This window comes from Nuphar pumila, chromosome 9, assembly GCF_984573655.1.
Source record: "Nuphar pumila chromosome 9, dmNupPumi1.hap1.1, whole genome shotgun sequence".
NCBI classification, from domain to species: Eukaryota; Viridiplantae; Streptophyta; class Magnoliopsida; order Nymphaeales; family Nymphaeaceae; genus Nuphar; species Nuphar pumila.
The window spans coordinates 89829686-89841215 of NC_143257.1; positions in this window are offsets into that span (position 1 = coordinate 89829686).

Sequence of the window (11530 nt, forward strand, 5' to 3'; positions counted from 1 at the left end):
TAAAAATGAGTTTTTTATTTATTAATAATCCTTAAAAATTATGGGTTTTACATCCTACCTCGCTTAAAAGAAATTTCGTCCTCAAAATTTATATAATCATTTAATCAAGTGGGAGTATTCATTAGGTCATTGACCCTTCTTACGTAAACCATATGGCGAAGAAAAGATCACATAATAAATATGAGTTGTAGGCATAATTTTAAGTTAATATCAATAATATTTTAAACATCATACAGGTCTTTCATATTTAATATTGTCACATTTTATATATATGCATCAATAAGATTTAGAAAGGAATACCTTACATGTGATGGTCATCTTAATCGCATCTCGTGGCTATTGTTACTAAACTACTCTGATACTATTTATAACGTCTCCAAAATTGTAACCCTAATTTTTGTTCAAATATTAAAATTTCAAGACCAACTTTTTTTTATAAGTATAAGTAAATTAAATCTTATAATGCAGAAACGATTTCAAAAAATGGTTAAAATTTTGGGTGGGGTTACACTAAAGATAACAATCAAATCAAAATGTACGGAACATCCACATTTTAAACCACATACAATATAAGTCTAAAATCTGAAGAGTTTTATTTTCATTTCAAATCAGAGTATAAAATAATAGTCCAGTCTCTTCATGATCAAGTACTCAAAACAAAAAGATCATGCCTACCAAGATCGTAAGGTAAGAGTCGACCCTCGAGGATACAGCTCGACCAGTCCTTCTCTTTAACTACTAATCATACTTTACCTGCATTATCTGTCCGCCATAAAATGGGGTCAAACTAGTTAAAGTTTGGTAGAGCAACCCAAACTTTAACTTAAAGAGAACATATCAAGCATTTAAAGGTAAAGACATGATATATTATTCATCAATCATCAAGTGACAGATAAGGGGACAGCATCCCATAAGTCATCCATTCAAGCATTTAAACATAAGGCATTTAAATGCATTCTATCACTTAATATTTCATTCAACATGAACTCACATCATAAAGCATAATTCATATGCATTCAAGACATACAAGTCATCACTTGAATATATACATGCATCTAAGACATTCAGGTCATTGCATTATTTTTATATGCATTCATAATTCTTATAAACAATAGGTCAAATCATATTTAACGATCCAGTGTGAAACACACGCAAATACTTTCTAAGTAATTTAGTTAGATATTCATGATACACATCAATCATGATACATAGATGTGATATATCCACTCAAAAAATGATAATGCAATCATTTGCAATGAAACTATGATGGCGTAAAATGTCATTCACCTAATAAGTCAACCTAGTCATTTGTAGGCGTGATGTGTCATTTACCTATACGCTAAAATAAGCATCACAATCATAACCTCATATCAAGATCTAAGATCAATAAAGATCTGATTTTCACATATGAGTTCATTATATAATCATGCTACAATAGAAAAGCCAAATCTATAAATTCATAATTGGCGATCTCAACCAACTCAAAAGATCATCATAACATTTCATTTAATCACAATAAAGATTTACAAGATCCACACTGGATCACCTCGTCTAGGAAATGTATAACCTCACAAGAAGTTACCTCCCTAGATGGATGGTGTGTCTGGTCTTAGATAATGCACCTCCTCACAGGAATATATTGTCTTCATGGGCTACCCACTCTTGGACAATGCACTTCTCATAGAGACTTACCGCTCTAGCCGGATTACCCGATCTGGTTATGCACACTCTCACAAAAAATCTTTTAGGAACAGTTCCTCAACGGATACCATATTCTGTGAAAATTATTGCCATACATGCATCAATGCAATTGATCGCACTCAGAGTTGAAAGCCAGTAACACGGGTACAAGCATGTATACAATCAAAGCATCACATCATATATCACTTCATATGATATTAAATTCATAAAATCACACATTTAACCAATAAGGTTCTATGAACCATAGTTCATTGTTGAACTTAAATATTTATCGAATGCATTCATAATTTCACATTATGTGGTATTTAAATCATATCATACAGAAGCATATTATCCTACGCATCATATCATTGCCATAAGGAACATTATATTTCATAAATTGAACCTCGAAGCATGCGTAAACAAAACATGAGTTCTATGCATGCCTACATGAACATGCTCAATTCATAATACAAAGCAACTAAACCTCAACATACGTAACTCCTACATAATTCGAGTTATGCACACAGGATGAAAGTCATATATATATTATTTTACCATATAAATCAATATATCACCTTAGATATAATTGCATAAGAAAGGTATGTCAAAATCTTATTGACCATCTCAGCGTACATCATATGCACATGTTTCTCAAGCAAACAAGACATACGAGTACAAAATAATTTATAACATTTGCATGCATTCTTTCATAAAAATAAATGAGTCTATCATATGACAAGACAATATATAATATTCACAGTATGCATCGAACATGACTTACATGTATTCATAGTAGTTATATGTGCATCATGTATCAAATTCATACAAACACACAAAACGACATAGTATGCGCAAACCAAAGTATAATGGCACACATTGCATACATATTATACATTCATAAGTGCATGGACATTCAAACTCACACACAGGTATACCCACAGCAAACACACTCCATATTTTGCTAACTACAATCATGACAAGCATGATCTCTGAACTACAATCATAAAAGTCCTAAATATTCACAACTAAGTGAAGTGTGTGAGTATGAAGGTGTTGCATACCGTAAAATAAATTATTGTGGGATGTATTTGCACTGTGTACTTACTACAAGAATTTACCCGATTTGCATTTCGCATTGCATTGCATTCAATGCACACTGGCTTGCAGTCATTTTGATACTTAGCGTAAGTATCACATTTTTGGTATATCTTGCACTCAAATCAATTTAACATATAGACAACCATAGCATCCCTATATATCTACAACTACGTATGGTGTGTGCGCATAATTTATATTTGTAATTCAATTAAGGATTTAATGGCACACATCATGCTTACAAGGTAAATGCATAAGCATGCTTTCTATAAGTTCAGTTACGGCATCTTACTTTAATAATGTGAAGAATAATTAATCAAAACCCAAAAGATTAAAGGGTTTCAAAGTCCACAAAGACAGCTACCCAATCAATACAATGAACCCTTCGTGTGCGATCGCAAATGCCAAAAACTCTAAAAATGCCAATTATACCAAGATTAATCAAAAATAGAAAATTACCCTATAAACCATTACTAAGAGCCACATAACACACAAATACACTCCAATAATTTACAAGCTTTATCAAAAATAATTTTAAATATAATTTATATAAATAGTAATTTATACCCCAAAATAGTTCTATAAATGCAAATTATGCTCTGATTGGCCAGAAATGAACAAATGAATATGTAATATATCAATAAATGAAATTCAAAAGCTAGAAACACATTTCTAATTTGAAGATAAAAATGAGTTCTTTATTTATTAATAATCCTTAAAAATTATGGGTTTTACACTTTTAGAACTTCTATTTCATCAATATAATCTAATATTAACATCTAATCATGCTATAACAAATCAGATCTAATAAATAACTAGAAAACAAGTCTTTTCAAATCATTTATCATATTGGAAGCCAAAAATAGTCTTGTTTTTTAAAACTGTTTTTCTTTTTTATTACATGGTGACATGGATCCACCAAAAAAGTGTTCTCTAAATTGAAAACCAATATTAGAGAGGTGTTTCAAGGTCTAATCCCCATTGGTTCAAATCTAAAAATTATCCCTACACATATCACATGCATTTGTATAGATCTATGTTTACACGATTGATATACATACCTTAATTGGGTTCTCAAATGAAGTATGACATTCGTCTTCCATCTTCAAACTTTTGAGTGACTTCAATGGTTGCTAAAAAAGCTTCAAGAAGAAGAAGATGGTAGAGAGAAAGATTAGAGAATTCTAATAAGAATGAGAGAGGAATGAAAAACTAACCTTGTTAATCCTCCTCATGAGGGCCTTTATTTATAGATGGGCTTAGATAAGAGTTTTATCTCTAATATAAGAGGTTAATATCTATTAATATTTTTTATTAATAAAATAAAAAAAATATGGGTCATAATTCATTAGATTTTAAAATTAATTAAGCTAGAAAAGAAAGGTGGGGACTTCTTACCCTGACTTGGGCTCCAGTGATATGGTAACCTTTCGAGAGACCTACAGACCCAAAAACGCAATAAAATTTGATGTTTGAATTGTCGATTTGATAGCCCTCGAAACGTAGATTGTTGTGGTGGTCTTAGATTTAATCATACGCACACAGATCGGCAAGAAAATTTATTCGATGCCAAAATTTGTTGATTTTTTACTTACAATTAGGCATGGACTTTGATCGATGATAAAATGCTCAAATCAACACCAATTTAGGTGTCTAGATAGTCAATTTTAATGACTTCAAAATGAGGAACATCAAGGTCAACTCTAATTTAATAGGTGAGTCACCGATCGGCCAAAATGTTTGTTGAAATAGTAATGACGTTGTTCGAAGCGTTCCACTTTATGGGTCCAATCCAATGAGATTGGATCCAAAAATCCTAAGTTATATCCAATCTTATTTATCCCTAATTAGATCAAAATATCATGGATTATATCCAACCTAATTGGGTTGAATCTAAATACCATTAGTAAAATCCACTACCTAATTTAAGGTCCAAATTCATATTTAATCTAAATCTGAATTGGATCTAAATATTAAGGTTTGGATTTGAATATGACCCATCCAAGATCCATAAAAACCCTTGGCCACCTCTTGAACTTCTGTGGGCCACCACGTTGATACATGGTACCCGATTGGGCTAGGCGTAACCCTCTAGGTTTGATAAGGAATCTGGGTTGAATTCAAAACATAACCCGATCAATTTTGAAAATTGCATTTTTTGAACCAACGAAAATCCAAAATTGCCAAATCGAATCTCCAACGAGATCTACGGCTCGTAACAGATCTAACTAGAGTCTTAGTTCAACTTAGACTCTTGAATTTTGCCTTAATTTAACTTAAATTTTGCTTGAATTTAAAAGTTAAACTACATCAACATCGCAGGTGTTACACACATGCAGTAAATATCTATAAACAATCGTAATTTCATATGTGAGCATGTGTTTGGATTTTTTTTTAGCTTGATAATGATGTTATCAATGAAAAGCGCATTTGTTGAAAGTTATATGAATGATATGCATGCTTCCATTACCTTGCTTAAGTTTGTGTGAAGGGTTCAAGGGACCTTCACGATGCGATGTGCACACTTGTGTGGATGTTTTGAATGTTGAACTTGATGTATGACTCTTGTGAGCCATTGTTTTCACATTGTTAGCTCGTGAGCGAGCTAGGTCTATTAAGAACACATGAGGCACGTAAGGAAGTGTCATAATACATGAATAAATCCACACTTATACTTTTGGCCACCTTCACTAGTGGTATTCTCTTGTGAGATAAAAGCACCCAAGCATAAGTGGAAATGGGTTGAGTTCACATAATGACATTGATGTAATTGTTCGCTAACGGGGTACTTGAGCTTTTGAGCCATTAATGGCCTCAGGGATTAAAGTGCATGATATAATAATAAATCTAATAAAGATAATAGACCCAGTAACTCATCCATGATAAATCTACTTGGAGAAGGTAGAAGGTACAACCTTGAGTGACATTAGGCATGTAGGTTCACCTACAGTGCCACTTTGTTATGTGAATGAGATGTCCCATTGGTCTTCAGTCACTCAAAGTTAGAAAGGTCAGGGTTTTTAATGTGTCCTATTTGATTACCCCATCTACTGCAGTAGTGTTATATGCATCGACTTTTAGTTTATGGTTACTATTAGGGGAATTCTCTTGATCGCGGGCTACCCATTTTGGAACCCTTGGTCAGGTTGAGTCTTCAGATACATCAAATAATACACCACCCAAAGTAGCATTGTTTATGCAATAAGGACTCGAGTACCACGAGTCAAGTAATTAAAATGAAATAAAGATTTATTTATACAGTTTGAGAATTGTTATAATTTGTTGACATTTTATCTCGTGTATATCATATCATGGATACGTAGTTGATGAATTGTGAGATTTATGCAAACTGCTGCATTATTATCATATCATGGATATGTCACTGAATGAATCATGTTGTCGTATATTATGAATGTTTGTTTGAAATTGTGACTAACATATGAAAATTAATACTTTAAAATATTAATGCTTTATGTTGTGTTGTATTTTACCAGCTCGAAAGAGATTGGTCCTGTTTTATGGGGAATGTGAGTGAGGAACGTTAGTTGGAGCGATGGTGCAGTGCAGGACCAAGGCTAGTGAACCATGACACTATCAGTAGTTTTTCTTAAAGACTATTTTGGGTTTTTAGTTAGGTGGAACCATTTTGACAATATATATTGATGTGAACTCTAATGTTAAATTTATTACATTTTTATTTTGATCGATGAATATCAAAGGTGAATGTATGGACTCGTTGGTTTTGAACCAGGATCTAAGTCCCAAGGGGAATGGATCCAATCCTATGTAGTTCGCTTTTCATTTTAACTCACCCAAAATTGTCTAACTTGTATTCGAGCATTTCCACTATTTGAAAGATTCTTATTAAAAGAAAAAAAAATCAAATTTTTAAGTTGAAAATTTTGGGGCGTTACAGCTTGGATATTAGAGCCTAGAATTTATATAACTGATCAAAAGTGGTTCGTGGCCCATCCAATGTTTGACCATCGCACTGTGAGTATTCCTCTTACTAGAGATATAACATATATGTTTATATACATGTTGGGTATCGGCTTGGAGTGACGAGTGCAATGTTCCCATCCAGTCCCAGCTTGACATGTTTAATGCCTCACAACCACAAGATGAGGCAATACAGGCTATTGAATATAGACTTGTGATCGTTGCAAAAAAATTTCCTTTCTTTTTAGGAAAAGAAAAACTCTCGCAAAGTCCACTTGACCTTTTGAAAAGATTTTGGAAAATTACTTGCCTCCATTTTTTAAAAAATGCAGGAAAATAGAGAGACAAGGCTCGCTCGTCGGTACGAGGTTCAACCGTTTCTGACGTCTTTACAAGGGGTAATTAAACCAAGGATCGAATTTATGCCCTTTTTTGTCTAAATTTTGTCTAAAAAAAAATTCTAAGTCCTAAAAATGCACATAGAATCATTCTTGTGCCATGGTTTTTTGAGAAAGATACGATGCATGCTTCTGAATATGTTGCTTTGATTTGGAAAGTACTTGGAAATATTTTAAGAACTGAATTTTCAAGTGATTTTGAAATTTGATTTGAAAATATGCTTGGAAAAATTGTTTGAAAATAGACTTGAAATGATTTCGAAAAATTACTCAAAATTATTAAACTTGAAATTGATTTGATTTTGAAATTGAAAAATGAAATTAAGAATTCGGACTTGAAATTTGAAAAAAAAGTTGAAATTATAAATGAAAATTGAAAGTTGAAATCGATTTTTTGGAATCAAGAGTTGAAATTAAAATTCATAAATTGAGATTTGAGATCTGATTTGAAAATTGAAACTTGAAATTGGAATTTAGAATTGAAAATTCATATTAGAGTTTAGAATTAAAATTGAAAATTGAGTTAGAATTTGAAATTAAACCTTAAAATTGAAATAAAAAATTGAATTTTGAATTCAATTTGAAATTTAAAGTTGAATTGAAAGAAAAGGTTGGAATTTAAAATTAAAATTTAGAATTGGAAGTTGATTCAAAATTTGAAATTGAAAATCAAAATCGAATTTGAAATTTGGAATTGAATTTTGAGATCAGAATTGATTTGAAATTAAATTTGGAATTTGAATTTAAAATTAAAAATCAGAATCAGAATTGAAATTTAGAAATTCGACTTTGTTTTGAAATTTCAAATTAAAAATTGAATTTGAATTTAAAAATTGAAATTGAAATGAAAATTAAAATCAAAATTAAAATTGCTTTGGATTTTAAAAATGATTTTTTGAAAACACTTTGAATTTGCAAATGATTTTAAATTTGAAATTGAAATTCATTTTCAAAAATAGTTTTGGGGCTTTTCTTCTGAAAATAAAACAAAATGGAAAATAAATTTCAAAAATCACTTGGAAAATAGTTTGAAATTGAAAATATTTTGAAAATAGAAAATAATGATGCAATTCTATCTTAAATAATGAATATGCTCTTTTTTTTTAAATTTGTTTGAATTTTAAAGAGAATTTTATGCATTATAGAATTAAAACAAGATTAATTTTTCATATATTTATGACTATGGCCACAAATATACTTTGAATTAATCTTTATTAAAATTCTAATAAAGAAAGAAAATAGATTTTTTTGTGCCTTTATAGAACTAAAACAAATATTAATTTGTATATATTCATGACTATGGCCACAAACATATTTGAATTAATCCTTATTTAAATTCTAATAAAGGAAGAAAAAAGAAATTTGATTTTTGAAAAAGTGATGATTTTTAAAAATGACCTAAAAAGTGTAAGTCAATTTTTATTTAATAAAGAATAAAAATTTTAAGTATTATTTTATTCTGACTATAGTCGTAAATACGAACTTTACTTAGCTTTATTCATCCATTATTAAAATGATGCACATGCCATTCATGTTTTCCATAGTGTATATAAAATAAAAGACAAAAATGCAACAATTATTTATGAGAAATTAAAATTAATCTATATGCTCATTCACTCTAAACTAAGCATAAAGTAACTTTTTCATTAATGAAATTATTATAACCCTTGAATTAATTACAATACAACAACAACAACAACAACAACAACAACTACGCCTTCATCCCAAAACCATTGGGGTCAGCGATATGAACCAAAAAAGAAATTCATTTGGGGTCTTCCACATGAATCCTTTTCCTCCAATCATTTCTATCCAATGCCATGTCCTCGGTGAGGTTCAAAGCATTCATATCTTTTCCTATTATCTCCATCCAAGTCTTCCTAGGCCTACCCCGACCTCTTTTAACTAATATATTTTCCCATTTCTCCAACCTTCTAACTGGAGCATCATTAGGCCTTCGCCGAATATGTCCAAACCACCGTAAATGATTCTCTCGCATCTTATTTTCAATGGGTGCAACACCTACCTTCTTACGTATCTCCTCGTTCCGAATCTTATCTTTTATTGTATTTCCACACATCCATCTAAGCATCCGCATCTTAGCTACACTCATTTTTTGAATATGATGTCTCTTGGCAGCCCAACATTCCGAACCATATAGTAAAGCGGGTCTAATAGTCATCCTATAAAACTTTCCCTTCAACCGCAATGGCATTCTACGATCGCACAGCACTCTAGTTGCACTTTTCCATTTCATCCACCCAACCTTTATCCTATGATTTACATCCCCATCAATTTCTCCATACTTTTGAATGATGGATCCCAAATATTTGAAATAATCATTCACCGGTATTTCTTGCTCACCGAGCTTCACTACACTGAATTAATTACAATAATTGAAAAAAAAATCAAGAATAAAATTTTGTGCAAAATTAGTAAACATGTTAGAAATAAATGTAGGCATTTATATATTTTCTTCAATTATTAAAAAATTGAATAAAATATCCAAATTACTCTTTTATGCCTCAAAAAAATAAAGAAAAATCAAAATAAAATGCAAATGATGCATGGCCTTTGCAAAAGTATTTTGAAAATATGTTGTTGGAGTTTCAAATTTTCGAAATTGTGGTTTAAAAAATCTAAATTCATTTTTAAAACTTGAGTTTAAAATGAATTTAACTTTGAAATTGAGGATTTTATGAAAATATATTATAATTGATTGAAATAAAAGGCAAAATAAACTCTAAAATTTGTTTAAAATAAAGTTAAGGCATTTTCAGTTGATAAAGAATATTTTAAAATCATAAAATACATTAATTATGTTTGAAAATTGAATTCAAAAGTGTTAAAATGCTTAATTTACCTTCATTTTAACAAAACAATGCCTTTTTATAAAATTGGTTTTGAAAAATGCAATGGATGAAGGGTTAAATGGCTATAGAAATTTATAATATTTGATATGGAGACTCCTAATAATCTTAGAAAGACTAGATCTGAAAAATGTAAGAGACGTTTGAAGAAAAATCCGAATTAAGGTTTTTTATCCAATTAAAAACGGATTTTATAAAATTAGGATTTAACAAGCAGACCCTATCAGAGTATTTCGAATGAATAGAGACCTAAAACAATTCAAATTGAGCTGAAAATGAATCCATAGATTCATGACGCATCCAAAAAAAAAACTTTTTACAGAACTTAAAAATCATTTTTAAAACTCAAGATATAATTGAAACAACAAGACATAAATTTTAGAAATAGGGAATTGGATTTTCAGCAGACAAGTTTCTGTAATTTTAGAGTTTCAGAAACTAAACCAATTCAATTTCTCTAACATTTATGGGAGAAGTTGCTCAATTCAACTATAAAATAACTTCAATTTACAAAATTGGAAAATCAATTCTGGTTTGGAAATGGTGACTTTGGGAAGTCACTATTTCCAAACAGGAAATGGACTTGTTACTCAATTTGAAATTCTGTAACTAGTCTCAATTTTTGGCAGAACTGGAATACAAATTAACATAAAAGTTTATGAAATTTAATATGAGTAAACTATACACAAAATGAAAGAAAATCCTTTTTACAGATTCTAAAAATGAGTTTTCATTAGAGAGATCTAATCTAAACAAGTTGAGATAAAATTTAAGTAAGGCTTAACAGGGCAAAATGACAGAGTTCTGATTTTCTATTAGAATCAAACACGAAAAGTCCATAGAAGTAGCTGAACATTTATAGAGATAAACTAGACATGTAAAGGAGAAATATCCAATTTACAGATTTTAAAAATGATCTCCCATTTGGGAGATTCAATCTAAACAATTCAAGTCAAAACCTGTCAAAGAAAATCGATAGGGTTTTGGTTTTTGATCCAAATGACAAACTAAAAGATGATAAAAAATTATAAAAATTGACATGCATAAACTAGAAATTCTAGGAAAGAAACTCCTTTTTACATATTTGAAAGGTGATCTTCCATTAGGGAGACATGAATGCAACAAATCGATCCTAGGTCTAAGCAACGCCTGAGATTGCAAACAGACAGAGTCTCAACTTAAAATGCAAAAGAAATAGAAATCCTCCATAAAATTGATGAAAATTTACAGAGCGGAACTATACATTTAGATTAAGAAAATCCTTTTTACAGATTGAAAAAATGATCTCCCATTAGGGAGATATAATTCTGACAATGCAGGTTAAAAATGGGATCATTAAAATGATACAATATAATAGGGTCATGGTTTCTGACCAAACGCGGGTATGAAAACACCATAGAAATTAATAAAAATTGGCATAAACAAACTAGATTCAATGCTAAAGACATCCCGTTTTACAGATTGGATAGATCATTTCTGGTTAGGGAGAAATCACTCCAACAAGTTGGTCTAATTTCGAGTCAAATCCGAACGAGGCTAAATGAT